Source organism: Amborella trichopoda, chromosome 3 (genome assembly GCF_054954075.1).
Source record: "Amborella trichopoda isolate Santa Cruz 75 chromosome 3, AtrichopodaSantaCruz75HAP2 v2.0, whole genome shotgun sequence".
In the NCBI taxonomy this organism is placed as follows: domain Eukaryota; kingdom Viridiplantae; phylum Streptophyta; class Magnoliopsida; order Amborellales; family Amborellaceae; genus Amborella; species Amborella trichopoda.
In genome coordinates, this window is record NC_142338.1 from 19,001,901 (window position 1) to 19,029,316 (window position 27,416).

The window sequence follows — 27,416 nt, forward strand, 5'->3', positions numbered from 1 at the left end:
TTTGTCCTTCTATGTTCCAAGGTAAGTTATATTAGGAAGAAGTGCTTCTTGGCAATTGGGAATGGACTAAAAAGTTATGGTAGTTTGCCCCTTAGTGGTTGATGGCAGGTTTCTTTGGAGACGGTGCATGAAACTTGGGACTCTTGCCGCTTGGTGGCTAATGGCGGGTTTCTTTGGAGACAGTGCATGAAACTTGGGACTCATGCCTAGCAAGTGACACTAGGACCGTTGGAATTATGTCCTTTCTAGGCCTTAAATCCCTTCATTCTCAATGGCTCTATACATGAGTGGAGTATAAGAGCGACATGACTCTGGGGGATCTTGACGCATTGGGACCAAGAGTCATGGAACCTTGATTTAGTCATGAGGTCGTTTTGGTCTATGGAAGGTACTGAGAGGTTTGAGGGTTACCTCTTAGTCAGAATCGGTTGATATGATATATACCTCATGACCATGTGATAGGAGAGGACAATACGATATTCGTATGATCTTGATGATTACAAGTTATGCACTGGAAGGTTGGGCCAATTGAGGGCATTAACCTAAATCCCTGACTTTAAGTACATTCTCGTGGCATGTGCATATAACAGTCGCATTTCATGGGAAGCCTGTTTTTCTAGGGATCCACTAGATAGAGCTATGCACATGTGTCAAGAGATGAACCTTTGCACCTTGTTCATTTTGTGCATGTCCTCTAGCGGGTACACCTGAAATCCACTTAACCGTGGAATTCAAAAACTCATTGACTTTACTTTGTTGTGACTAATATCTTGAGTCCACTGATTAAACATTATGCGTCATGAGTCTGTTGGGCTATTTCCGAGAAGGTGACTTTTGGGTTCAAGGGCTAGCCAAGTGGAGTGCTCTGTTTTATAATTTAGCTCCAAGGATCCTAATTTCACTTGTAATTATTTTGATCATTTTCAAAATATTTTATTTTAATGAAAAATCATTAACATATGTTTTGATGGTTTATAGGAATTTTTCTGGATTTTTTCTGGCTCAAGAAAATCTTGTTTCAAATTTGTTTGAACAAAATGAAACTTAAAGACAGACCCCCGAGACCCACACTAGACAGCCAAATGGCCAATGGGTGTCCAACTATTACCCATTGTAGGCCCACGCATCCCCACATGGTAATGACGTGGGAGTGATGTCAATCCCAATGGGGGATGCCTTGTCTTTTCATTTAGTGTATTTTTGTCCATTTTTCATATATTTTATTTTACCATTAAATGCAATTTTTTTGTTAAATTGATTTTAGACGTATGTTGAATGCCTACAGCAAGTAGAATAGTGCACATGTGTGGGATACTCTAGAAGGGGTACGAGGTTTGAAGTATTAATCCTAATCGATAGGCTTTTAATCACTGTGCATTTAAGCACTTGCCTTATGGGGCATGATCTTATTGAACCCACATGCATTTATGATTTGTAGGTATTTTTAGAATATTTTTTTGACTAGAATTTTGGCCAAATGACTATAATGGGCTTGCCCTTTATCATGGTTTGAAGCTTTATTAAGTTAAAGAACAATGGCATTTTATAACATGTAAAATTGAAGGGAATTAAAAGGAGAAAAAAGCGGTTGAATCCATGCAACACATCACGATGGCTGATGGTGGATGGTAAGTTAGGATCAAGCCTCTCTTTGTAGCCTTTGGTAGAAGACATGGAGGGCCATGATTTCACCATCTAGAAGCATGAGACTTAAAGTGCTTATAAATACCCCATTTCAAGTCATTTCACTTACTATTTTTCCTCACTAAGAAAGGCCTCCAAAAGAGGCAAGCCCATCTTGTTTCTCTCTCTTTAGAAAACTCATCTTCGACCTTGAAAGATGAACAGCCCCATTAAAAAGGTGAAATCGAACTCTATTAATGGTGATGAAAAGCTTGATGGTGATCTCCATGTGATCAACTATTCAAAGGGGTCTTTTTTCTTGAGTAAGCAATCTTTATGTCCATTCTTATGCTTCATTTTTATGTTTTGTTTCTTCATTTCCATCAACTTTTCATAATGATCTATGAATATCCGTTTGTCTAATAATCTTCCATTTGCTCACTTGATCAACCATTCTCAATTGTGTTCAATCCATGAGTAAATTGAGATAGTGTTCATTTGATTTCATCATCGATTTCTTGAAGTTTCTTTTGCTGAATTTTCTGAGTTCTTTTCAATTCAAATCAATGAGCTAAGTTGTCTTGTTATACCATGAAAAGTTCGATTTCATATGGAGAGACTATGCCAACGTTTTTATAAGTGCTATGAGAGATAACTAGATCCGGTTTTGCAATTTTGGCATTCAAATCTGTCCCACGATTTCCCCTCTGAGTGAACTGAATTTTTATAAGAATACCTTTCATGCTTCATGAATACTTGCCTAGAAGCTTGGCTTCCTTTTCATATATAATGAATTGGCGCCGATTTTGAGACTAGCTATCGCATATCTCTCATTGGCACATAGTCAAGTCTTAAGGATGTAATCGGGGCAAAAGAGAGCTCCATATGGTTTCCCATGGCTATGTTGCATACTAAACTTAAGCAGTCACATACTCAAGTATTTGTGGTTTTGATTTGATGCATACTCATGATTCAATTGATGTATAATTTGGCATTGTGAAGTTGTATGTTACTGAATTTTCAAAAGTAAATTGTATATGTCTAGTCTTGTGCTATATCTTCAAGGATAGATTGGTTGATGTGTATGGGGCCCAAGTAGAGTTGTATCCTCTATTCATGAGTGTATTTTGAAGCCTTTGTACTCTAATTGCAGCAGCTAACTTGCTGGAGTTTTATTTTGAGTTTTGAAATCCAAGAGAGTTGTTCAAATTTCAAAAGTTGTATATAGAGTTTTGTGTACTCTTGCACCTCTCTCTGGTGTATTGGTTTCTTATACACTCACAAAGGACATGGCTGGTGATCCTGCCCATGAAAAGAAAAGGCTCAACAACTGTTGGGTAACCTGAATGGTTACAAGCAAGAGTTAGGAACTTTTTAACGAAAGATGCCCCCATGCTCATCTGCAAGGTGGGGTACGCTGCTCATCTGCATGGTGGGGTAAGCAAACGGGTTCAAGTTCTTTGTTCCATAACTACCTTCACATGTGTCAATTTATTTACTCAAACAAAGTTCTGCCTTCTCCTTTCCTTTTTTCTTAACTGAATTAAGAAAGCAACCAACTAAGCATGTGATCAAAACAAAAAGAAAAATTAAGCAACAGAAGTCAAAACTGGAAAAGCATGAACCACTCCATTGAGGAGTAGGCTTCCATAGAGGTTATGGAGGTGTGTGGCCTCTGCAGCGCAATCTGCTATGCATACGGAGACCGCTCTATGGTGCATAATCTGGTACAGAGCACTACCAGACTTGGGAAGGATTTGTGGTGCACCGGGGTGCGTCCTAGTGTATCTGAGGTTCTCTATAATGTTTATGAGTGTCAGGTAAGAGACCTTCTAAAGGTAAGTTTGATGTATAATATGCCCCAAGATGGATGCCAAACAATATATAATTAAATTCGAGCATGATCCAAAACCAGATTTGGTGCAAATTCGCTTTGTACATTTTAAAGTGGAAATATGCAGGATCATGTCTAATTCCAACCCCACAGTGAACAAGTCTCATGTAGGAGATCTTTGTATCATATGCAGCGTCGTGTCACGGCCCTAGGTTGAAGCCCTGTGCTTCAACCATGTGGCACTCGTTTCTTAGTCCGTCAAGGATAACCGAGCACAAAGTGCAAATCACCACATGTTTGGGGCGTAACAGTCAGCTGTAATCACATCAAAGTCTAAGAATATTGAAAGCAATTATACAGGAAGAGAGATAAAATGCTGAAAATCAAATAAATGTTATGAAAATTGAAAACAAATCAAAATAAATAACTTACAGACCAGTCGAGCCTTTCAGCCGACACCCAGAGTAGGAGCCTTGATCACAACTTGATTTGAACAATTGATGCCTTCTTCTTTTAAAATAAATGCCTTATCTTGAATCTCAAATGATTTGGATTAAAGGTCCCTAAAGATTTAGGGTTTAAGGCATTAGGTGATTGAGGAATAAGTGGGTTTCTCCAAGAAATGGATGATCACGGTTGTTAAAAAAATTAGAATTTGAGGCTCCTAAAATGAACTAAGACTTAGGTCTTTCAGAATCAGTGCTACAGTTTAGGTCGACGAGGTTTAGGATTTCATTTAAGTGCCGACCCTTTGGAGGGTCAAAAAATGACGAATTATATAGACAAATAAACATTAAAAATTAGAGGATCTACACCAATCAGGAGCTGACAACTGGCCGTGCCACACCCTGCGGCGCACACTCTGCGACTTATGCAGTGCAGAGTAGTGGTGTGATATGCTAATTGACTCTACGTAACGTACATTTTTTAGGGATTTTGATTCGAGGATGCTTCACTTGATATTTCTAATCAAATCTATGTGGTTTTATCAGTTCTCGTAATATTTCCTTCCTTTCTTATAACAGAACCTGCCTTTACCTAAGATTTAGGTTTCTTAAGGCTAAATGTCTTGGGATTTTGTAAAATTTTGGGCTGGATTATGGGTTTAGGTGTCGTATTGACTATGGTGATTTAGGCTAGTGTGCTCCTTAGGGGTCTAAATGGTTTATTTTAAGGATTTTCCTATGATATAATGGTCATTTCTATGCCTTAAGATCTAGAAATTCAAAGAAAAATATCAATTCCAAACTGGGCATTTATGGTGTGCACAATAAGAACAGTTTGATCCAAATCTGAAACTCCAGATTTCGGTTACCCAAGTGATTTTCTTTTGTTTCATTTATTTATTTATTCTCATTATTTCCTTATTTATTTCATATTTTTCTTGTTTAGTTTATATTTTTTCTGTTAAAAAATTTTTCTTTTAAAGATTTAAAGGATCAGTTCTGCATCAATTGCAGACACATAGTTTGATCGGCCCCGCTTCTCAATGGATCTAAATAATCTTTGACTGTTTTGACACAAATTTGAGGGGGTCTCATCAAAGACCTTCTTAGATTTGTGTCTAAAAAAATCTAACACGTGGATTGAACAATTGCATTAGGTGAAGGTGAATTACACTTTCCTTTTCTATAAATGGGAATCATACTTTTCTTTTATATACATAATTTTTTTACCAAATTTTACATCTAATTTTAAACATTCTACAGACATTTGTGCATTTCTATAAATAATAAGGTATCTAGTAGTTTATTTCCTTGTATCCCGAGTACAAATTTACTTAAAGAACATAGGTATACATTGATTTTATCGGTAAACAGCAGATATTCACTGATGAAATCGAATTCTTTTTTAAAGAAAAGTTTTTGTTCTTGAGAACAAGAACATTAAAGTTGCTCCTTTATTCTCTTCAAAAGGATTTTCTAACTCTCACCATCTTTCCCCATTTTACCAACCGGTCCACTTATTTAAACAGAGTATATACTTTTGGACTCTACTTTTTATTTAAGTGTGAATGCTGGTGTCATAAATGTGGGTATTGGTTTTCGCACCTGGCCCTAAAAGGTAGGAAAAATAAAAATTGGGACACGTTTACTAGGACATCTAAATGAGGCTTAAGGGAATGCATATTTATATGCAAGGTATATGTCACTTGGGACATTTTCTTCTTTATTAAATAGCGTTGAAAAGGATATGACTCACGATAATTTATTTCTTTATTGTATCCATCATATATATATATATATATATATATATAAAAGATGAGGTATTCAAAGTATATCCAAACACTATGGTTCTGATATTCTTTATCTTAGTGGAAAGGTCACTATCCATGAAACCATCATATTGCATGGCCATGAAATATTATAAAAGTTCCAAATTTTGAATTACTTTGGGGAGTTCTAAGCGTGAGTCATTTTTGTTTCCTTTCTTTAGACCCATGGTCTTATTGTGAATTTATAATTGACCAAAGACGAATTTATAAATGATCAAGGACTTTTAGTTTTAGTATTTTATAGTTGACTTGTTTTTCACTTAGGATAGTGCTTTGTGCCATCTCTCTCTCCCTCTCGACCGAAGAGAGAAGAAACGCATTTACCGAAACAAAAAGGATAGATGTTTGTATGTCGCTCGGCATGTTTTAACTTCAATTAGAAAATAAGGGAAAATATCTTCATACACGTTATTTTTAAGTTTCATTTCACAATAGATTCAAGGTTTTAGAAGATATCTTAAGGTATAAAATTTGTAGATTTTATTTCTTCTAACCCTCTAAGCTAATTTAAACCTGTTTTTTCAAGTTAAACAAATTTTAAAAGACATGGCTTTTTCTAAAAATCATCCTCAAACTTCTAGAGAGAGAGATATAGGCTTCATGGAGGTGAGAGGATACCGAGAGGAGAGAGAGAAGTGTTTGGAGAAACACGGGAGGAGAGAGAGTGAGAGTGAGAGACATAAGAAGAGAGAGAAAGAGATAAGTTTGAGGTATATAAGTAAAGAGAAAGAAAGGATTGAGTTTAAAAAGGGCACGTCTTTCTCACATTTGTTAAAGTTAAAAAGCTAGCTTTAAAGTTGCCAAGGGGTTAGAAGATATCTTTTGAAACCTTGGGTTTATTAAGAAATGAAACCTAAAAAGGGGGATATAGATATATGCCCAATAAAACTTCGTCTAGAAATGGAGTGTCTAGGCTCTTTGTTAGATGTGGTGTAATAAGTTTGGGGATACTCAAAATCACCACATCTATGCTTTCTTCAAAAGATTGAAGGTATTAAAAAAAATAAAAAAAATAAAAAAATAATGCTTTCTTTAAAAAGCAAGAAGAGAACGCTTGATATCTCTATAAAAGGGGACTAAAGTAAAACATAGTAATCATCCTTTCAAATAGCTCTCATCCTTAAAAAGGTCTTTTAGTTTCTATGGGACTGGATCTCTAAGAGAGAACTACATAGCCTCCTAGAGAGGTGCCTTTTACTATAGGGTTTTGGGATAAAGTCTCTCAGTTGCTCTCAAAGTTATCTTTCCAGTGGTAGTTAGCAATGAAAAAAGAAAATATTGATTGAAGAGGTTACTTGGTCATGAGAGCAGGTTTATAAAGAAATATCAATTAGTTTTTTGCCAGTTTTCGGAGAGATATATCTCTTGTAACCCAAAACTATAATCTTTGTTGAGAGAATACATATCTATTTGAGGAGGCTGAGGACGTAGCCCTACATAGTGAACATGTGAATCGTGTGTCATTATGGCATGTCTTTTGTATTTTCTTTATTTCTCGCACTTTCTCTGATGTTATGTGCACACTTATTTCGTATTTAACCAATTATTGGTCATGATCTTTGGTGAGACCTGATTTTGGGATTCCTAGTTCTATAATCGAGGGTTCTCAAGTACCCTACAATTAATATCAGAGCACAAGTTATGCACCAGACTATATTTGAATTTTTAGTGAAGAAAAAGATAAATGGCGAAGTTAGATAGATACATCGTTTAAAGTAGAGAAATAAGGAAGTAAAAATATAAGTGAAAATTCAACAATAGGGGCTAGAGAAAAGAAATTAAGAATCTATTCAATAAAAAAGGGCAAGGCGAATATGGTAATTTTACTATCAAGGTAAAAATTGTTAGGTTTGGTGATAGTCAAAATCATAACACCTATGTTTTGTTCAAAAGATTGATTGTAAACAAGGGGATTTCTTGGAAAGCAAGAAAGAAGCCCTAGTGATCTCTATAAAACAGGGTCAAGGAAGACATGATACTCATATTTTTAAAGGTCACCGCTAAGGGTCATGGGAACGGATCCCCAAGAGGAGATAGGTCTCAAGACAGAGATAGCATCCCAGAAAGAGATGGCTTTTCCATGGGTTTTGGAGAGAGAGAAAGTCTCTCTGTTGCTCCTAAGGGCTCTTTCCGGTAGTAGTGTAGTGGTGGGAAAGAAGATGCTTATCAATGGTGTTGCTCAGTCAGGAGAACATGTTTAGAATGAAATATCAATGAGGTTTTTGCTGATGTTTAGAGGGAGATATATCTTTCGTAACCTAAAACTCTAATCATCATTGAGATAGTAGATTTTTACTTATTGAGGACGTAGACCGAGCCCTATAGGGTAAACCAAGTAAATCATATATCATCGTGGTGTGCCGTTTTTGTATTTGCGTTATTTCTCACACTAAGGGTCTGTTTGATACACCGACAATATTAGGGTATTTTAGAATATTACAAGATCGTGAACTTTCCTAATATGATTTGGTTAAGGAGGTGTTTGATAACACCAAAATAGATTAGATAGGATTTGAATATTACCCAAAAACATAATCTCCAATAAAACAGGTCTGACTTGAATTTTAGAAAAATTGGAAACACGCTAACTTGTGGGTTAGTGTTTTTTCATCAAAATATTGGCACGGAAAAGTTCCCTCTCTCATGTCAGAAATTAGCCTCCCTCCTCTTTATATATGGTGGAAGGTGGGATGTTGTATTTACCTTTTCTCTGTATCGCTAAACTCTCTCTCTCTCTCTCTCTCTCTCTCTAAACTTATGTGGGCTATCTCTATCTTCTTTCTCTTCTCTGATTTCTTGGTTCAAATCTTTCTCTCTCTAAAATCTTTCCCTCTATGGATATTTTCTTGGAGCATAAGTTTGGTTGGTGAGGTGAGGATGCGTAAAGTTTAATGGTTAATGGTTGCTGCTTTGGAATTGGAGAACACGTTGAGGAACGCCTCTCTCTCTCTGTTAAACTTTGTGGGTGATTTCGAAATGGTTTCTCTTGATTTTAATGTGTGGGGTTCGTTTAAATTCTTTTTCTATTCTACATATCTTTGATTCTTTGGTAGCTTGGTTATAATTTACAGATATTTATGTTGGGTTTTAAGAGATGCCCAGTCATTGGCTACGAAGGCAAATACCATGATGTTTTATGCTTTATATTGAAATAAGTTGTTGATCAAATTTCTATTCTCTGTTTATATGTGTGGTTCTTCGTTGTTTTTGGCATTATATTGCTCCTATTGGAGTATTAGTTTAAATCTCTAATGCATGTACCATTTTTATTGCAACTAGAAATAAAGTTGCTTGGTTGGCTGATGCCTGTTACTGTGTGATGATTTGAAATAGAAATTCCATGTTAGTATCTCAAAGTCTCTTGTGGATTTTTTTTTAGTCATTGAAGTCGGTGATTAAACCAACTGCAAAGGCTTCGATGTTTAATTGAGGAGTTGTGATTCTTGAGAATGATGACTATGTCTAAGGCTTATCACATCAAAATACTAATCTAGAGAAGGAGAAATAAGAATAGTAATAACCTGAATGCATTCTATAGTTGTGGGACATGAGGCTACCCTCTTTGGCGAACTTTGATTTCCACTGGAATTCTAGCCAAGCTATGACCTAGGAATGCTAGTCCTACAGTAGGTATTATCCAGCATGATAATTTTATGTTTGTTGATATTGAGTCAAATTTTTAAAGCCCTCTATGGCTTGTTTATTTGGCTTTAAGAAACTCATTTATGAAATCGATGGGATTTGTTTATATCTGTTGTAAGGAACCTTTCTGTGATAGTATAAAGTGTTTCAATTTTTAGTATATGTTGTTACATGTTTTGATAATTTATTTCCTAGATTGTTTGTTCATCCTATGTATGGCATGCAACTCTAAATTTTTTGGGTCATGATTCAGAAACATCTTGGTGACTGGTATGTTTGCTAACTTGCAGTTAGGCTATCTCTTATTTCACGTTATCGAAAACTCAAGTTTTTCTTCTACTGATAACCATTGTCTTCATGCCCATTTTTGCCATGTCATATTCTGTAAATTTTTATTTTTAATTAAAATCGGAGCCATGGCCAAGGCAAGTTAGATCACAATTGTTAAACATATTGGATGATCTCCTCGTCGTTCCTTGGCATGGTAAAGCTTGACAGTGTTTAATGACCGTATGCTTCCATATGGTTTTTGACATAATGAAAATTAAAAACTCAAGTGTCAAAATATGACGTCTACTACTCTTGGATCACAAGACCGTAATAGGGTTGATTGGCCACAAGGACGTGACTTTTTTTTGTTGAAGCTCTTAAACATCAACATGATCTTGGCAAACGATGTGATACTTGATAGATTAAAGAAGCATGGAAAACTATTATGGGCAAAATTAATAGTAACTTTAATATATCATTCACTGTCCAACAATTAAAGAGTCGTAAGAACCAATTATTAAAACAATATAAGATAGCCAAGAAACGCCATGGACAAAGTGGCTTTGAGTGGAATGATAGATTGCAACTCGCGTTCGCTTCAGAACGATCCATTGGATGAGATATTGGGAGGTAGATTGTAATATATGTTTATATGACTTGCTACTATTTTTATTTTATTTTCAATACTTACAAAAAAAACCCAAACTTTTAATTGGTACTACTGCGCAAGGAAGAGTCACATCGTCAACTATCCAACCAGAGCAAAGAGGGCATGCTAGAAATGAATTTGAGGCTCCAGACTCCCCACCTGAAATCGTGCCATAATCACCTAATTTACATGATGAACTTGACACTAATGAAATGGAGGAGGAAGTTTCTCAAAGTAACTTGTAACGGGGTACCACCATATCAACCACCCCTCACCATAAAAGGAAGAGTTGCTTGGGTGTTGGCCATCATATTGCAAATGCCTTTGATAAGATAATACAGTGAAACACCAATTGTGATCAAGATAAGATACTGCAAGCTATTAAAGAAGATTGTTCTTATGACACTTGCTTAGAGGAATTGCAAGAGTTACAAGAATTTTATGCACTAGAGATGGTGGAACTAGTAGAAATTTTGAAGGATAAAAACTATAGAGTAGCATTTAAGAAACTAAAATGATTAATTCGTGAGGCTTGGTTACAATAAAAAATTATTGAATAGTATAGCCTGGTTATTATTTTCTAGGTGACATGAACATAATATTTTGAACACCATCAAACTTGGTTCAATTTTATTCATAATAATTTTGTGAATAGTTGGATTTGAGATTTGTTGGTTACATGTGTAATTGATTTGCTAGAAATGTTCAAAGTTATACTTGTTTTGTCCTCCTTGTTATTATACAATGATAGAATTAGATTATTACAAGAAGGTCCCATGTATATGAGTTGATTTATTGACTAGGGTGAATTTAAGTCAGAATTGATAAATTGTATCCATGGACTACGAATCTAAGGAAGAAAGCCAAAAGGAGGATATGTTAATGGTTATTGTTGCTGCTGCATGGCACCATATAATATATTTGGAAAAGATTTCTTGTCAAACATCTTGTCTCCAAGGTGTTAAATATATGTAGGAGTTACTAAATGAACATCCTATCCTTTGTAAGGAGAATCTTTGTGTGGGGCACTATGTCCTTAAGAATCTTTGTAATACCCTACGAACCGAAAATCTCATCCAAGATTCTAAATATATTAGCATCGAAGAACAAGTGGGAATGTTTCTATACACCATAGCTCATAACTCAAGCAATCATATAATATAAGAACGATTTCAACACTTTGGTCAAATAGTTAGTTGGTACTTTGGTCGTGTTCTTAAAGCTATGTATACATTAGCACCTTGTTACATCTGCCTTTCATCAACAAATACTCCTCCAAAGATTGGTTATAGTGATAATTACTTCCCCTTCTTCAAAGTACAATTTATGTAACACTATTTTTCAAAAATATATTTGTTATAATTAGCATCTCACCAAAATTTTATCTTATGAAGGATTGTGTTGGAGTAATTTATGGAACTCACATCCCTGTGACAATCGATGTTGAGAACCAAGCCCCATATCGCAATCGGAAAAGGTTTCTTTACTAGAACATTATGGCAGCATGTTCATTCAATCTTTTATTCACATATATCTGTGCAGGGTGGGAGAGCTCTGCTACTTATTCTACATGTCTCCACGCAGCTTTACAAAATGGCTTTCCCAAGGTACCTCGAACCCATGATTTATTTAATAATATTTTTGTAAATATGCCACTGATCATTTAGATCTTTTCAAATAAGCTAGGTAAATACTACCTAATCGCTGCAGGTTATGCGAATACCCCAAATTTTATTGCCCCATATCATAGAGTTTGTTACCACCTCAAAGAATATGGGCATGGACAAAATGCTCCCCCAGACTACATGGAGTTATTCACTGTGAGACATGCTTGACTAATAAATGCTATAGAATGCATATTTGGTGTACTTAAGAAGCACATTGTTATGCTTTCAAGGCCACCTGCATAGCCAATAAAAACAAGTCGAATTAGTTATTGTAATGTGCTTCTTACATATTTCATTGGTAAACATTCTGAAGGTGATGATTGGCTTTATGAGGAATATGACAAGGAAAATCAAGATTGAGTACATCAACCAGTGGAATTTGAAGAAGAAAGTGCAAGAAATCCACATGACGCTGGTAGTCGATTGCGAGACAACATTGCACATGATATGTGGGCAGATTATTGTAACATAAGAAGCTAGATTATTGGTTGGTTGATGATATTATGTTAGGTCATATAATTCTATTTTTTACATATGGGATTATGTATCTTTCTTTTTTTTGTAAATAACTTCACTATTTGCTTAATTTGCGATCATGTCTTTATATTGATTTTCTAATGGAGCATCTTTCTTAAATGGAATGCCAATAAACTTAAAATTCAAAACAAGTGGTCTCCCTCTATCTCTCTCTCGTGTAATATTTATATTTTATCTCTATTGTGTTGCGCTTCTGTAAATTTTAGGTTTTTACGCATAGCAAGAAAAAATACAAGTTTGTTACCAATTAAATATGTGCTTAATGAAAAAATGCAATTTTTTGTAATTTTCTCTTCCAATCAAATATCTTAAATCTTAAAAAATTCTAAAATATAGGTAGATAGTCAAATATGTACAAAAAGATACATATCATTATAATATATAATTCAGATATATGAAAAGCAGGTAATGCCTTTATTTAGAATTTCAAAAAAAAAATGGTAAATAATTTTCAAAAATTTGAATATTCTAATCATGTTTTGTCAAACATACCCTAACGTTTTGTCGTTTTATTCACTGATTTCTTATTTATGTAATTATTGTACCTAGTTTTAGATAGGATCCCATTTTTTTTTTCTAGTTCTGCAATCGAGGGTTTGCTGAGGACTCTACAATTATCGTTTGTACTTTTTTTTTTGTTTTATTTACCTATTTCATCATTAGGTTGTGATACAAAATCAATCTTGAGGTATTTCTGTCATTGTTTAAGGCTATTTAGCTCAAATAGACGATAACCTTTATGGGTACATAAAAGACATTGTATGGAGAAAAAGTGAAAGGGTATGTTGGCGAGAACTCTTTGTAGAGAGCGAAAAGAAGTTTTGAGGAAGAAAGAGTGTAGACATCCCATTTTAAATCTTGTAAATTCTATGGTTTTCTGGGCCTTTATAATCACATTATTCTAGTAAACCCAAAATCCATAGTTCACACAGCCTACCCAGTGCCCCAGAACCATTCTGCCTACCCGAAACCTTGTAGATACCCTGTTTTGACCCAGATTCCTGCAAAGGACCTATTTGACCAAAAAACTCATTGAAAATAGTAAAAAAAAATCTTTTTTTACCCAAACTTTCTCTGAGAGCTTCACAAAAGGCTGAACTACACACTGGAATTAACAGAATTCAATTTGGTCAGATTGGGTCTAAGAGACCCTACCACACTAGTAGGGTCGCCCAGCCCAGATTGGGCGATAGTGTCGCTCAACCCCTTTGGGGCCAAAATCAAAATTTCCCCTCCAGAGTCGTTTTCTTATCCTTTTTAAAGTTTTTTACCAATTTTTGTGGTGCCCATATCTGTACCCCAAAATTGGTTTTTTTTTGCTGGGGATCTGTTGGTTATGGAAGTATATCCTTTCCAATAGATCCATGGCCATTATAAAATATCTTTGGTCATTTGAGGGGACCAATTGGGAAAAAGATTGAAACCCTAGGAGAGCTTCTTCAGAGACTTCTTCAGATAAAGTTAAACTTGATAAAACCCTAACCCTAAGCCTGAGAAAACCTAAACCTAAGGCGCAACAACCCTAGATCTAAATTACCTTTAGGGCACAACAACCCTTGTATATTAGAGATCTGCTGGTTAACATCTGAATCAGAGATGCAAAGAGGACGCTGGTGCTAATACGAGTAAGCCCTCGAAGGCTTGGGAGTCCCGCGCCATCCGACCTGATTTAGTATTGTTTCTTCCTCTTTCTTTCTTGTTCTTATTTTAATGTTTTCATTTTCTTTTGATCTTATTTTGATCAGTTTTCTTTAAAATCGTATTTTAGTGTCTTGGATCATGCTGGCTCTATCACATATATGAGAGCAAATCTGCTCGTTTTCGGGCAGATCTGGCCTCAAATCTGAATTTGATTTGTCCCAATTTCCCTACTACATATTTTTAATCATTTTAAGGTATCGAGATCCAAGAGATCTTCGTCGAAAGATCTATCAGATTTTCATTGTAAACAGTTTGGTGCACACCGTGGGGCATTTCGAGCTTGATCCAAGAGCCAAAATATGATTTTTATTCGCTGTTTTTAGTCACAAAAGGCCCCAAAAGTCGGTTGTGACTAGGATCCAGGGTTTCGGTGCTGTGAAACCCTGTTTGTTCTAGGTGACACCAGCAGTGCCGCTCGGGCGACACCACCAATGCTGCCCAGATCCAGGGCGACACTCCCCACGTCGCCCAAATTTAGAAGTTTCGGAATCTTCTAAAACTTTGCAGTCTTGTTCTAGGGGCTCTCATGTGACTGCTCAAAACATTTCAGATCAAAATAAAAATTTTAAAAATACAGAAACAATATTTTACTTGATACAGTTGTGTTCTATCTACATTTGTTTTGTTTTACTTTGTTTTAATTTATTTCATCATAAATATTATTTTCTCCCCTTCTGCAAGATTAGTGTAGCCTTATTTCATAAAGATCAACAAGATAAAATAAATAAATAAATAATATATTTTTTGGGCGACACTAGCAATGTCGCCTAGCTTGCAAGGGCGACAACAGTAGTGCCGCCCAGTTGCAGTGGTCCCAGAAAAATTATGAGACCCCACAGCCCTCTTTCAAGGTCTTTTGGCTTCTTTTTCACCAAATTTTGGATCAAAATAAAATTTTTAAAAATATAAAAAAATATTTTGCTTCAGATAAGTCTATCATGTTTCTGGCTTTCTGACTTTATTTTAGTTTGTTAATTTTGACTGAAATCATGTTTTCCCTGCTTTCACCAATCTTAGTTTAAATGTGCTTCATCAAATTTAAAAATATAAAAATAAATAAAAAAATACATTGAGGGTTGCTTGCACCCTCCCAAAATCGTGTCCCATTCGAGTCAACCTCGACTCGGGCACGCTTGACTTAGCACGAACTGTACCTGGTCTCATAGTTGTGACTGTACCTTCTTAGGGGTTGCTTACCCCTCTATCTATATTGTGCTTTGAGCGAGCTTCGCCTCGAAGCGCACATCGCTAAGCACGACTAGTGCCAAGCGTTCGCTTTATTTCATTCTTGCATTGTGTGTTTGCTTGCTTGTCACTTTATTTTTTATTTCATGCTTCTTTACACACCCCAGCATACACTGGATAGGGAATTCCTAAGAAACCAACAAACACATATTTCGAAAACCCCCAAAATCCAGGTTAACGTCATGAGGGGAACCTAGCGTTGAGAGTCGAGGCGGTTGGGATTCATGTAACTTTAACTATGAATGCCCCTCCGTAATCCTTTACCTCAAAGCAACTCTACGTATAGTAGGACCTGGTGAACATCCTATAACAGGAGGCCAGGACCTATATCAGCCTATGGCTAGGAACCCACTCTCAAGCCAAGCCTACCCATAATCCAGGTGAAAAGTTTTCATGTAATGTGCTTGCTTATTTAATGTAATGTGCTTGCTTATTTATGTTGGTTAATCTTAGATCTCAGTCTGGACCCGCTTTTGGTTCGAGCTGAACCCACTAGGTCCAAGTCCAAGCTTGCACCCAACTTGCCCAAGTCCGAACCAGGTTTCGCCTTAGTCCGAGCCAAGGCTCCCTCTTGGTCCATGCCGAAGGCTCGTTCTTAGTTCTTCCTTGATCCAGTCTAGGTCCATACCTGGTCTGATCATCAAAACTCTTAGGGTCCAAGTTTAGGCTTGTACTCAGCTTAGCTCAGGTCCAATCCAAGTTCACACCAAGTTCCGAACCTAGGCCCCCTTTTGGTCTGAGCCAGGGGCTCGTGCCTGAACTAACTTTGATCAAGTCCGGGTCCATACTCAGTATGATTATCACAACTCTCTTAGTCTAAGCCTAGGCTTGCACCCAGCTCAGTCCAGGTTTGAACCAGGCTCACACCCCGGTTCGAACCTAGACCCACTCTTAATCCGAGCTGAGACTTGTACCTATCTAGTCTAAATCTTAGTCTAGGTTCTAGCATAGGTCTAAGCATAGAGTTGCCTCTAGAGATAGACTAGGCTTACCCTAGTTCAGAGTCAGAACAAAAACCCATTGAGTCTAGCAAGTTTCATCCAATCAAGTCTTAACCTAGGTCTCAGATAAGGTTTTTCCCATAGAGTCACGCTAGGTCTGCCCTAAGTTGGTGAGTCTAGATCCTACCTAAGTCTGGATTATAGAACCCCACTAAATGCAATCACCATGTCAGACACTCAAGGCGACTATGATGATCGCTCCACCGCCAACTCTAAGCCTAACCTGCCCAAACCTAGGGACCAGTATGCCGCGGTCCCTTGGGATTATCGACATAACTCAGTTCAATCCATTATCCAATGCCCAGGTCTTCAATTAGAGGCAGAGTCCCAAAGGTCCACTCATAATACTGAGATCTGTGTGGTCCGAAAAGCTAGTTCACCTCGAAAGACTCTGAATAGTCAAGGGGTCCGACCTGGCGTCGTCCTGCAAGGGCTCTAAGGCAACCAAAGTAGAAGTCGAGTGAGGGAAGATGTTCATGCAGTATCAAACGTCAAATCCCACAACTCGAACCAAGATAACCCCAGGGCACAACAACCTCAAAACCAAGACCCACCTAAGTCTAGGGATCCAACCCAACCTCGAACCGCCATAGTACAACTCATGATGTCTTGAAGACTATTCAAAGCAGAGGTGTCAAACCAAACGACCCTTAAGCGAGATGGGTGTCCAAGTTCCCCTTAAAAGACTAGTAGACCTAGGTTACACTGTTCACACCCTAGCCTACGAGTCGATCTCAAACCATCTTAGTGGTATAAGTCAACTCCTAGCACAACCGAGTCAGTCGATTCTTCAATCGGTCCCTCTAGTTCATTCGGTCCAACAAACTGTACAATTTTTGCAACCAATGGCAACACCTATGGGTCAGTATGCCCCTTAAGCACAAATATATCAGACTGCCTCGGTGACTGCGGCTCATCAATCTCAAGCCCAGGCAGGCCAACATGTACCCTAAGTCTCGACTCATCAGTCTACGTTCGGGAACCCACCAACCGGTGGGCCTACTGTCATGCACCTTAAAAGCAATGCAAGATATGCTTGTAAAAATGGGCATGCATGAAATTCTACCCCCAAAGGCCTATGTTCATGAGACCCTTAAAGGTATGGAAGACCTTCCCCTGGGATTTGTCGTCCTAGAATTTAGAAACAAGTTCAATGGGAAGAGCGATCTAGATACTCACGTCAAAACGTACCTCCACTCCGTTCGAGCTTTGCGAGATAGGCCAAACCAATTGAAGGCCATATTTTTGTAAACATTGATCTGCGAGGCCTTGAACTAGCATCAGAAAACAATGTCTGCTCGACCATAGATCACTCTAGATGAATGTTCAACCTATTCGTCTCTCACTACTGCGGGTCGACACCAAGACCTCCCTCCCTGAGCGAGCTCATTTCAACGAAACAAAACCCAAGAGAATCCTTTGAGGATTTTATCGGTCGATTCCGTGAGGCAGCAATGTGGGTCATAGAATATCCACTTACGGACCCATCTAAAATCTCCATAGTCTTACAGAATGCTGCTCTTGAATACAGGACCTTTTTCAGCAGGTCCTATCCCCCACTCCTTCGACTCCATGATAGAGCAGGTGGCACGACATGAAAGGGCCAGAGGGACACCCCTCAGCACTAGGCCTGACAATAAGTTGATAACAACTCCCCAAAATAAGAAGAAAAGCAATAACAAGGGGAATGCTTCCGTTCAGGTTAACGAGATTGTCGTTAACGGACCGGCTCAAGGTTCAGCTCTTCAACGCAATAATCAAAACCAAAATCGAAGGGGTTAGCCTAGAGCCAACTCTCAAAATAATAATCAAATGTGAGAGGATAATTTCACCCCTCTCAAAGACCCACTAGAAAAGGTATTGGACTTACTTCTGGCTATAAATATGGTTTAACTCCTGCCACCATCTGAACCACCATTTCAAGTCACGGATAAGAGCAAGTGGTGCAAATGGCATCAAAACCATGCTCACAATACCAAAAACTGCTTGTATTTGAAACGGGTGTTTCAAGGTTCAATCAATAGGGGGGACATTACTATCGCAACTAGAAATCCACATGTCGAATAGCCTAATCAAAAGATGGGTATCTTCATAAATTCTCTCCCAAAAAATATGGTCACAACGACCGAAAAGCTAGGGGCTCAAGACAACTCGAAAGAGAATGTCGTCATTCACATGATTGAGAGTGGAAACGAAGAAGATGATCCCAGTCAATTCATATTCACTTGTGATCATCACTTTCAAGAGTCTGAAGAAGATCTTTGGAGCCTTCTAAGAGGAAGCCCTTCACCTCCAAACCTTGATAACCTTCCCAAATGGCTTCGATATGACGAAGATGAGACGCTAGAAATCGAGTGGTTAGGACCAACAAAAAAGGATCATCTTCCAAACAAGGGGCCAACACCCCAAAGTCTCCCATTACTCTTGTTAAGGCTGACCCTATCGAGCTTCAGGCTGGCGAGGTCGATTCCCTAACCCGAAGAGGCCGAGTCTTCAAACCCATTCAATTGATGGCCGATACTTCGATGAAATAATTGGAAACACCTCAAAATCCAGACAACCAATAGGGGTCAGAGATCACGCGCCGAATAAAGAAATTCAAGGATGCGCAACCACATACGATCTACCAGCTCATCTTGAGAAGATCCAGGCTCAAATCTCCATCTAGGAGCTGCTTGCCAATTCACCAGCACACAGAGCCCAGATTGAAAAGGTCCTCGCCAAGACACACATCATGTGCAACACACAGCCAGATGAGTTGTGCGGAATGATCAACCAACTGATGGCACCAACGCCAATCGTGTCCACAGATGATGAAATCCCAGCCAGCTTCAACCGCTTTCATGTCCAACTTCTCCACATCATTGTTTTTATGCAAGGATATGAGATACTGAGAGTGCTTGTTGATAATGGGGCATCCTTAAACATATGCGCTATGAAAATAGTAAAGCAAATAAGCAAAAGCCCAGACGATTTCGAGCCATGCCAACTAACTATCGTTGCATACGATGGGACCAACAGACAAGCTGAAGGCATACTTCCTCCCACACTCAAGATCGACCCTACTGTCTAAGTGATAAAGTTTTATGTCTTGGATATAAAACCTTCATTCAACATGCTGCTAGGGAGATCGTGGCTGCATGAAAACCTTGTGGTTGCCTCTGCACTCCATCAATGCCTAAAATTTTCGATGAAAATGACGTCGCAAAGGCAAGTGCTGAACGCCCTGTTTTTCTCAATCCCAGTATACATAACGTGAAAGTAGCCGTAGGGGTCAAGCTTGGAGAAATCTCACTCGCTTCCTTCGAGCAAGCCAATTGTGCCACCTTACACCTAGAGGTTGGCGACCCTATTCCTCAAAATTTGTAAACTTCCGCATCGATGGAAGACATCATCCAAGGTCAACATCGATATGGTTTCGGGTCCCTTGAGGCTTGGCATATGCTATTCTCCCAAGGCTTCTAACCAGGTCAAGGCTTGGGGAGTCAAGGGCAAGGCGTAATGGAGGCAATTGCTTAATCATCCTAAGCAAAAACTGAAAATGGGGATCGAAGAGGACTCGGGTGTTCTCTCACTTTATTTCAAAGCCTGATGAAGCCTTCAAGCTATCCGAGCTTTGTATCTGGAGGCATTCAAAGCCTCGATCCTCTCGATGCCCGTCCTTCAAAACGGCCTAAGGTGATCCTTGATTCCTCAATGGTCGGGAATTCTTCCTCCACATCTCAATACACACAAGAACTTGGGATTGAAGACCTTTTTGCAGACCTGGATCTGAAGGTATGCACAATTGGCTCTAACACAGCCAAAGCGTGCTCATCCACAAATACAAACCCAAGAACGGAATTGGTCAATCATTCCTCTATCTCGAGAATCGTTGGAAGCATACCAACAGTACCTTCAAGTGCCGGTGCTAAAAAATGGATAGGCATAGGGTGGCCATCTAACCACCCTGTGGGTCTAGTCCCCAACATTTCTCTCGTGAGTCCCATAAGGGACACCTCTTACGATATTTCGAAAACCATTGAAAATTCAAAACATGATAAGACTGATAATGAAAAAGAATTTTTAAAAATGGAAAACACTCAAGATGGCTCAATAAAGGTGCACAATACCCAAGACGACGAATTGGACGACTAAGACCAAGCTCAAGAAAGTCTGAAGAAATCTCTCAACCTGAGGAACTCACATCACATGTTGAGCAATTCAAGAAGAGGTACGATGGTAACCCAACGGCTATCATCGAAGAGACGAATGATATAAACCTAGGAACTGAGAAGGACCCAAGGTTAACCAAGATTGGAACCTCCCTATCTCTTGAGGAGTGGGAAAATATGATTTTCTTTCTCAAGGAATATCACGATGTCTTCTCCTGGTCATACGATGATATGTCAGGGTTAGATCCCACATTGGTGCAACATCACCTAATATTCAACGAGCGAAACCTGTAAGGCAGAAACTCTGACGTCAAGAAACCCACCTTGAGCTCAAAATTAAAGAAGAAATCGACAAATTGCTCAAGGTAAAGTTCATTACCCCCGTCGATTACTCTGAATGGTTGGTCAATATAATGGTCGTACCCAAGAAAGACAGGAGGATTCGAGTGTGTGTCGATTACAGAGACCTCAACAAGGCATGTCCTACAGACAATTTCCTGTTACCAAATATAGATGCCTTGCTCTAGAACACTGCGGGGCATGAGATGTTGTCATTCATTAACGTCTTCTCAGTATATAACCATATTGTCATAACAGAAGAAGACCAAGCCAAGACATCATTCATAACTCAATGGGGAACTTACTACTAATGTGTCATGTCCTTTGGCCTAAAAAATACAGGGGCAACTTATCAACGAGCAATGACTAGCATCTTCCACGACTTGATGCACACCATCATGGAAGACTATGTCGACAACATTCTGATCAAGTCGAAGGCTAGGTCTGATCATCTCACCTACTTGAGAATCATTTTTTAAAAACTCCGTAAGCATCAACTCAAACTCAATCCACATAAATGTGCCTTTGGAGTTGAATCCGGTAAATTACTAGGCTTTATAGTAAGCCAAAGGGGCATTGAGGTGGAGCCATCACTAAAATCCAAAATCCGAGCCATCACTAAAATGCCCTCTCCCCGAAACATCAAAGAAATCTATAGGCTTCAAGGTCACATGCAAGCCATAAGGTGCTTTATTTCATAACTGGCGGATAAGTGCACACCATTCAATAGGCTCCTTAATAAAGATACCTCATTCATATGGGATAATAAATGCCAAGAGACGTTCGACCAAATCAAGGAGTACCTCACAATTCCTTCCATCCTTAGTCCTCCTAGTCCAGATAAACCCTAATTCCTATACATGTATGTGAAAGGCAAGACCATGGGGGCAATGTTAGGATAATACGACGACCATGAAAAAGAACAAACGATATACTACATCAGTAAAACCATGGTCGACTATGAGACAAGATACACGAATGTGGAGAAGCACTGCTTGATGCTTGTGTGGTCAATGCAGAAATTAAGACATTATGTCTTATCTCATACAGTCAGGCTCATCTCAAAAATTGACCCACTCAAGTACCTATTGGAAAGACCAATCCTTAACAGATGTTTGGCGAAGTGGAGAATACTATTGAGCGAGTTCGAGATCGAATATGTTACTCAAAAATTGATCAAAGGACAAGCATCGATGACCACTTAGTTGAACATGCACAGCCAGATAACACTCCCGTCAACACAGATCTCCCTGATGAGAACCTCTTCATAATTGAGGAATCAATTTGGGAGCTATACTTCAACGGTGTAAGGAACGAATACGGTCAGGTATAAGAGTCATATTATGCTTACCCGAGAAGATTTTAATGCCAACAGCCATCAGATTGAATTTCCCATGTACCAATAACATTGCTGCATATGAAGCATTGATAGCTGGGCTCGAGAACGCCATGGAAATGAAAATCCAACAAATACGAGTGATTGGGGACTCTTTACTCATCATAAATCAAGTCCAAGGGATTTGGAAGGTGAAAGAAGAAAAGCTCAAACCCTATCAAGAAAAGGTAGAAAAGATTATCCTATATTTTAAGAAAATCACCTTTCAACATGTAACTAGGGAAAATAATCTGTTCGTCAACACCCTTGCGACCCTTGCTTCAATGGTTGATATTCCTTCAGAAATCACCACGTTGTCATTTTACATTAGGAGCAAATATGATCTTTCCCCACCAAGGATTGAAGAAGAAATAGAGCAAGAAAATGAGAATGATGGGGAAGTGTCTCTCGTGGCTTCAGATGCGCTAGTTAAGGCAAAACCATGGTTCCATCTGTCCTTGATAAAAGATGGGTTATACCTTGACGAAGACACCAAAAAGGATAAAGAAGCCCTTCTATGGGATTCTTGGTCCCTTCTATGGGATTCTTGGTAAGAGGTGATCTCCTGTTCAAGAAATCCTTCGATGACATCATTTTATGGCGTCTCAATCAACCAGAAATCAACCAAGTACTGACAGAGTTACACAATGAAGGTGGTCATTCTAGGGCAGCCGCCTTAGTTCAGAAAATTAGGCACCAAGGTTATTACTAGACTACCATGGCCGAAGATTGTTGGAAGTTCGTTAAGAGGTGTCCCAAATGTCAACTTTATGGAGACCTCATCTATGCACCGTCCATACCACTCAACTCAACACCGCCTGTATGGCCCTTTGCCATGTGGGGCCTAGATATCATCAGAATGATCTCACCAAAAGCCTCAAACGGCAGGCTACAGAGTACTTTACAAAATGGGTAGAGGCCACATCATTTGTCAAAATTGAGGGACAATATGTTGCCCCTTTTATAAAGAACAACATTGTATTCAGATTTGGTGCTTCTGAGTCAATCATTACTGACAACGGATCCAACTTCAAAAATTAAAGGGTCACTAAGGTATGCAAAAAGTTCGGGATAATGCAAAAGTTCTCCACACCTTATTACCCTCAATGAAATGGACAAACAAAGGCCACGAATAAAGGACTTCTCAAAATTATAGACAAAATAATATAAGGTGGCAAAGATTGGCAAGAAAAGCTAAGTGACGCGTTATGGGCCTACAGGACAACTGAGAAGACTCCTACTGACATGACCCCATACTCATTTGTGTATGGTATAGAAGCAATGCTACCGATTGAAGTTGAGATACCGTCTCTCTGAGTATTTATCCACAAAAATTCAAATGAGGAACAAAAGATCGAAGCATGAATCACTGCTCTTGTTGCTTTGGATGAAAGATGACTATGAGCAACACAAAATATCGTTGCTTACCAATGTAGAAATGAGAGAGCATACTAAAGAAAAGTAGTTCCTCAACAGTGCAGAGGAGGGAACATGGTACTCAAGAAAATCTTCCACACTCCTGCAAATCCACACCCTTTAGGTAAGTTCAAACCTAATTGGGAGGGGTCATTCGTGGTTACCCTAGTGCACACAAGCAATTCTTTCAAGATAAAAATCAGGAGGGGTACGAACTCAATGACCCCATTAATGCAATGTATCTCAGAAACTACTACCTGTAACGGGCTAAAAGGCGGGGTGAAAACTTGAAAAGGCATCACAAAGAAAAAAACAAAAAAAAAATGGACGTGGAGAAAACCTGGAAAGGCATCATGAGTAAAAAACAAAAAATAATAAAAATCTCCAAGAATGAGCTTCCGATTCAAAACAGTCAAGTACAAACAAGTACTTGCGAGTTTCAACAATACTGCACAAGCAGGCCATGAGGACGAAGACTCCTCCTAAACCCTACAGGTTCCCAACATAACTAACTCTGAAAGATGCGGGAGGGTGACATAAATGGAAAACCAAATGGACTTCGACGAACCTTGGAAGAACGTCGAGACCTCTTCAAGATGGAAGCCCGACAAGAATACAGAGAACTCTTCATGGACCCGTGAAGCATAGGTAGAAAGCTCCAAAGGTAAAAGGACAACTTCGAGGCTTTTGAGTTCTCGCGATCCCACAAGGAAATCCTTTCATCATCTTTGGGTAAAATACAATAAAATGACCATCAAAAGGGCCACAGGTGGCAAAACTGTAAGGCCCTTCCCTTTTGAAAATGTTTTTCAAATTGACTTTTAAGTCTGCCATTTTCAAAAATAAAACTCTTTTTAGAAAGGACTTCCTCCAACACTACAAGTGGTTAAACTATTATTCAATCTGGCCTCGCTCTCAAAGCCAACTTCCTACACCTATTATGAAGGCTCGAAACTAACCAAGCACTCTATGATTGTATGAGTATAACTACCAACTACCACATATTGGAGATGGGTGAACCTTGTCAATGATGATATTGGCTAGTTTGGGAGCATTTTTCTCTCGACTGGATCTCCTGAGGCAAAATGACACAAGCTCATCCTTGTGTGTGCGTACGATGATCCAATAGCCGAGAATTTGGGAAAAAAACCCTACATCTAGAGGGTTGAGTTTGTAAAAATTCAGATCGAAAAGTGTGTGCAAAGAAAGTGTTCTATTATGCTTTGATGAATCAAATACATACGTAGAGGTGAACAAGAACCCCCCAATAGGGGCAGCAACAAGGAGGAAAAAAAAATGAAGGGATTCCACAATCCCAGTGGACCAATCAAAATGGGAAATAAAATTCTGATTTTATTTATCCATTGAAAATGAGCTTATTACATGCATTTACGCAATCAACTTTGGTCACGAGACCGAAATTTCTACTGTCCTAACAGACTTCAACAAAAATAAAACTACTGAAACATAATGGTGATCATAAGATCAACTTATTCATGCTAAGAAAAAAAAAAGAAAAAGAAATTATTTGGCTATTCAGTCTTCGTCTTCGGATCAACATCGTTCTCCTTGAGTTCCGCTACGAAGGCCATCCATTGAGGAAATTCGACTTCAGCCTCTTCCAAGCTGATGTCAGACACGTCCTCATTGGGTTTGATTCATTTATTTGAGGAAGAGAGATTGTCTTCTCCATAAAGCATGGAATCCTGAGCAAGAGCAGAATGTTCGTTATAAAGTCTTGAAGATCTGGGGCATTATGGAAGGGGACAGGCACGTTCCCACCAAGAATCGTAGTTGGAAGTGGTCGTGGGCTTGTCTTGCTTGATCAACCCCTCACGAGAAGAAGACTTCTTCCCTTTTCATGACAAAACCGCCTTAACAAGAAGCGTGGAAGAGTGTCATCGAAGCAAAAAGATAGGGCGACGATCGATCGCTTTCCCAGGAGAAGTATAATGCTGAATATGACGGAACTGACGAAGTACCCCTTGAGGGAAATACCCCTCTGTGAAGAACTACCCCTCCAAAATAAGACAGGAATTAGCAGGCAGAAATAGGGGGACATTCTCAAGACCCTTGATCATAGAATCGAATGACGACAACTCATCCAAAACCCGACAATAATAATTGACATCTCGAGGTCAAGTGGTATCGTTGACATACGCCAGTCCCAGAGCAGCAGATACAGTCGTCGTTGATCGAGGAGGAAAAATAATGGCGATTAGTCTGATATCTCGATCTCGCCCTCCTAGATCTAGGTGATCGAGTGACACGTGTCTAGGGTTTGGAAGACCAGGGACTTGAGACCGCTCTCGCGGGAACCTTGTTCACAGAATAAGGGTAGGTCCCCAACTGGTGAGAGAGAAATTTTAAACATGAGGTAGGGACCAACCTCTCTTGGATTCGTGACTTACTCAGGCTGACTCGGGCAAGCACCCTCTTAGATCACGACAAAAAGCCCCCCAACTGCTTCAACTGGTTCAGAATTGCCTCCTTTGATCTGCAATCTCCTTGTTTTCTGCAAATCAGTAACATGTTTAATTTGCAGTGGGCCGAGGAATCCACCCTTGTCTTGGGGTGAACATGCACATATGTGCATATTCAGATGGTAGAGAAGATAAGAAGTTAAGTTGATGAAGAAGAGGAATCGAATAAGGGGAGAAAAGATAAGAGTACTTGACAAGGGGACGAGCTAGGCTGATAGCAAGACCAGTACAGTGACCGACTCGAAGTGGTAGTAAGACGGGCATGGTAACTCAGACCGGTGCGATCATAATTCTACTCGAAACCAAGGCCGATATGACCGTCCTAATCTGGTGTGGAAGCAAGACGAGCATGGTACTCTAGACTAGCACGATCGCAATACTGCTTAGCAACCAGACTGCTATGACAGTACTAGACTGAGTCTATCCTTTAGTCAAGCGAGGAGAGAGGAAAAGAGAACGAAGAGCAGACGCGAGACCGCGAAGGAGGAAGGTTCCTGACGGCGTTAGGCATCACCTTCCACATCCATGGAGTAACAGTGTTGTGGCCCCTAGACAGCGTTGGACATTGCTGCTCATTGCAAAAGGCAAGCAATGAACTGTAGACAGCGTTAGCCATCGCCGTCGGCAACATGAGAAGGTAGCATGACCCTTCGCGGGCGGTTATAGGTATCGCTGTTTGTGATAGGCACAGAGCGCACAAAAGAAGCTTGCAAAGGGTGATAAGCATCGTCGCGACCCTTCGTGGGCAGTGATAGGCATCGTCGTCTGCGATAGGCACAAGGCACAAGAGAAGCCCGCGGACAGCGTTAGGCATCGCCGTCTGCAATAGGCGCGAAGCATGGGTGAGACCCTAGCGGGCGAGGATTGGCATCGTCGTCTAAGACTCGTAAGAGGAAAGAGAGATAGTCTGCAGTCGATGATATACATCACCGCGCGTGACGCCAATCTTGGAATCGAAATAGGAGCCCGACCTGCTGATTGGGCCTAGCCCGACTCACCACATGCTCCTTCAAACGACGTTACGTGCAACGACGACTAACGTTGTGCATGAACCATATTGAGGAAAAGAAACGAATGGAGAGAGAGAGAGAGAGAAAAAAGCTCACGCATGGCGCTGCTAGCACCATCCATGACCTGCAAAGTCATAGGATGAAGAAGAGAGAAAGAGGCATGCACGACACTGCCACTGCCGTGCATGGCCTCTG

General features: G+C 39.3%; 1 long non-coding RNA gene across 1 annotated transcript; it reads left to right on the forward strand.

Annotated features, from left to right (window-relative positions):
* Positions 1 to 1,769: 1,769 nt before the first annotated feature.
* On the forward strand, positions 1,770 to 12,575 carry LOC148782795 (uncharacterized). The gene is made up of 3 exons (XR_016052185.1): positions 1,770 to 1,946; positions 11,836 to 11,900; positions 12,274 to 12,575. It is a non-coding gene; the product is annotated as an uncharacterized LOC148782795 (long non-coding RNA).
* Positions 12,576 to 27,416: the final 14,841 nt, after the last annotated feature.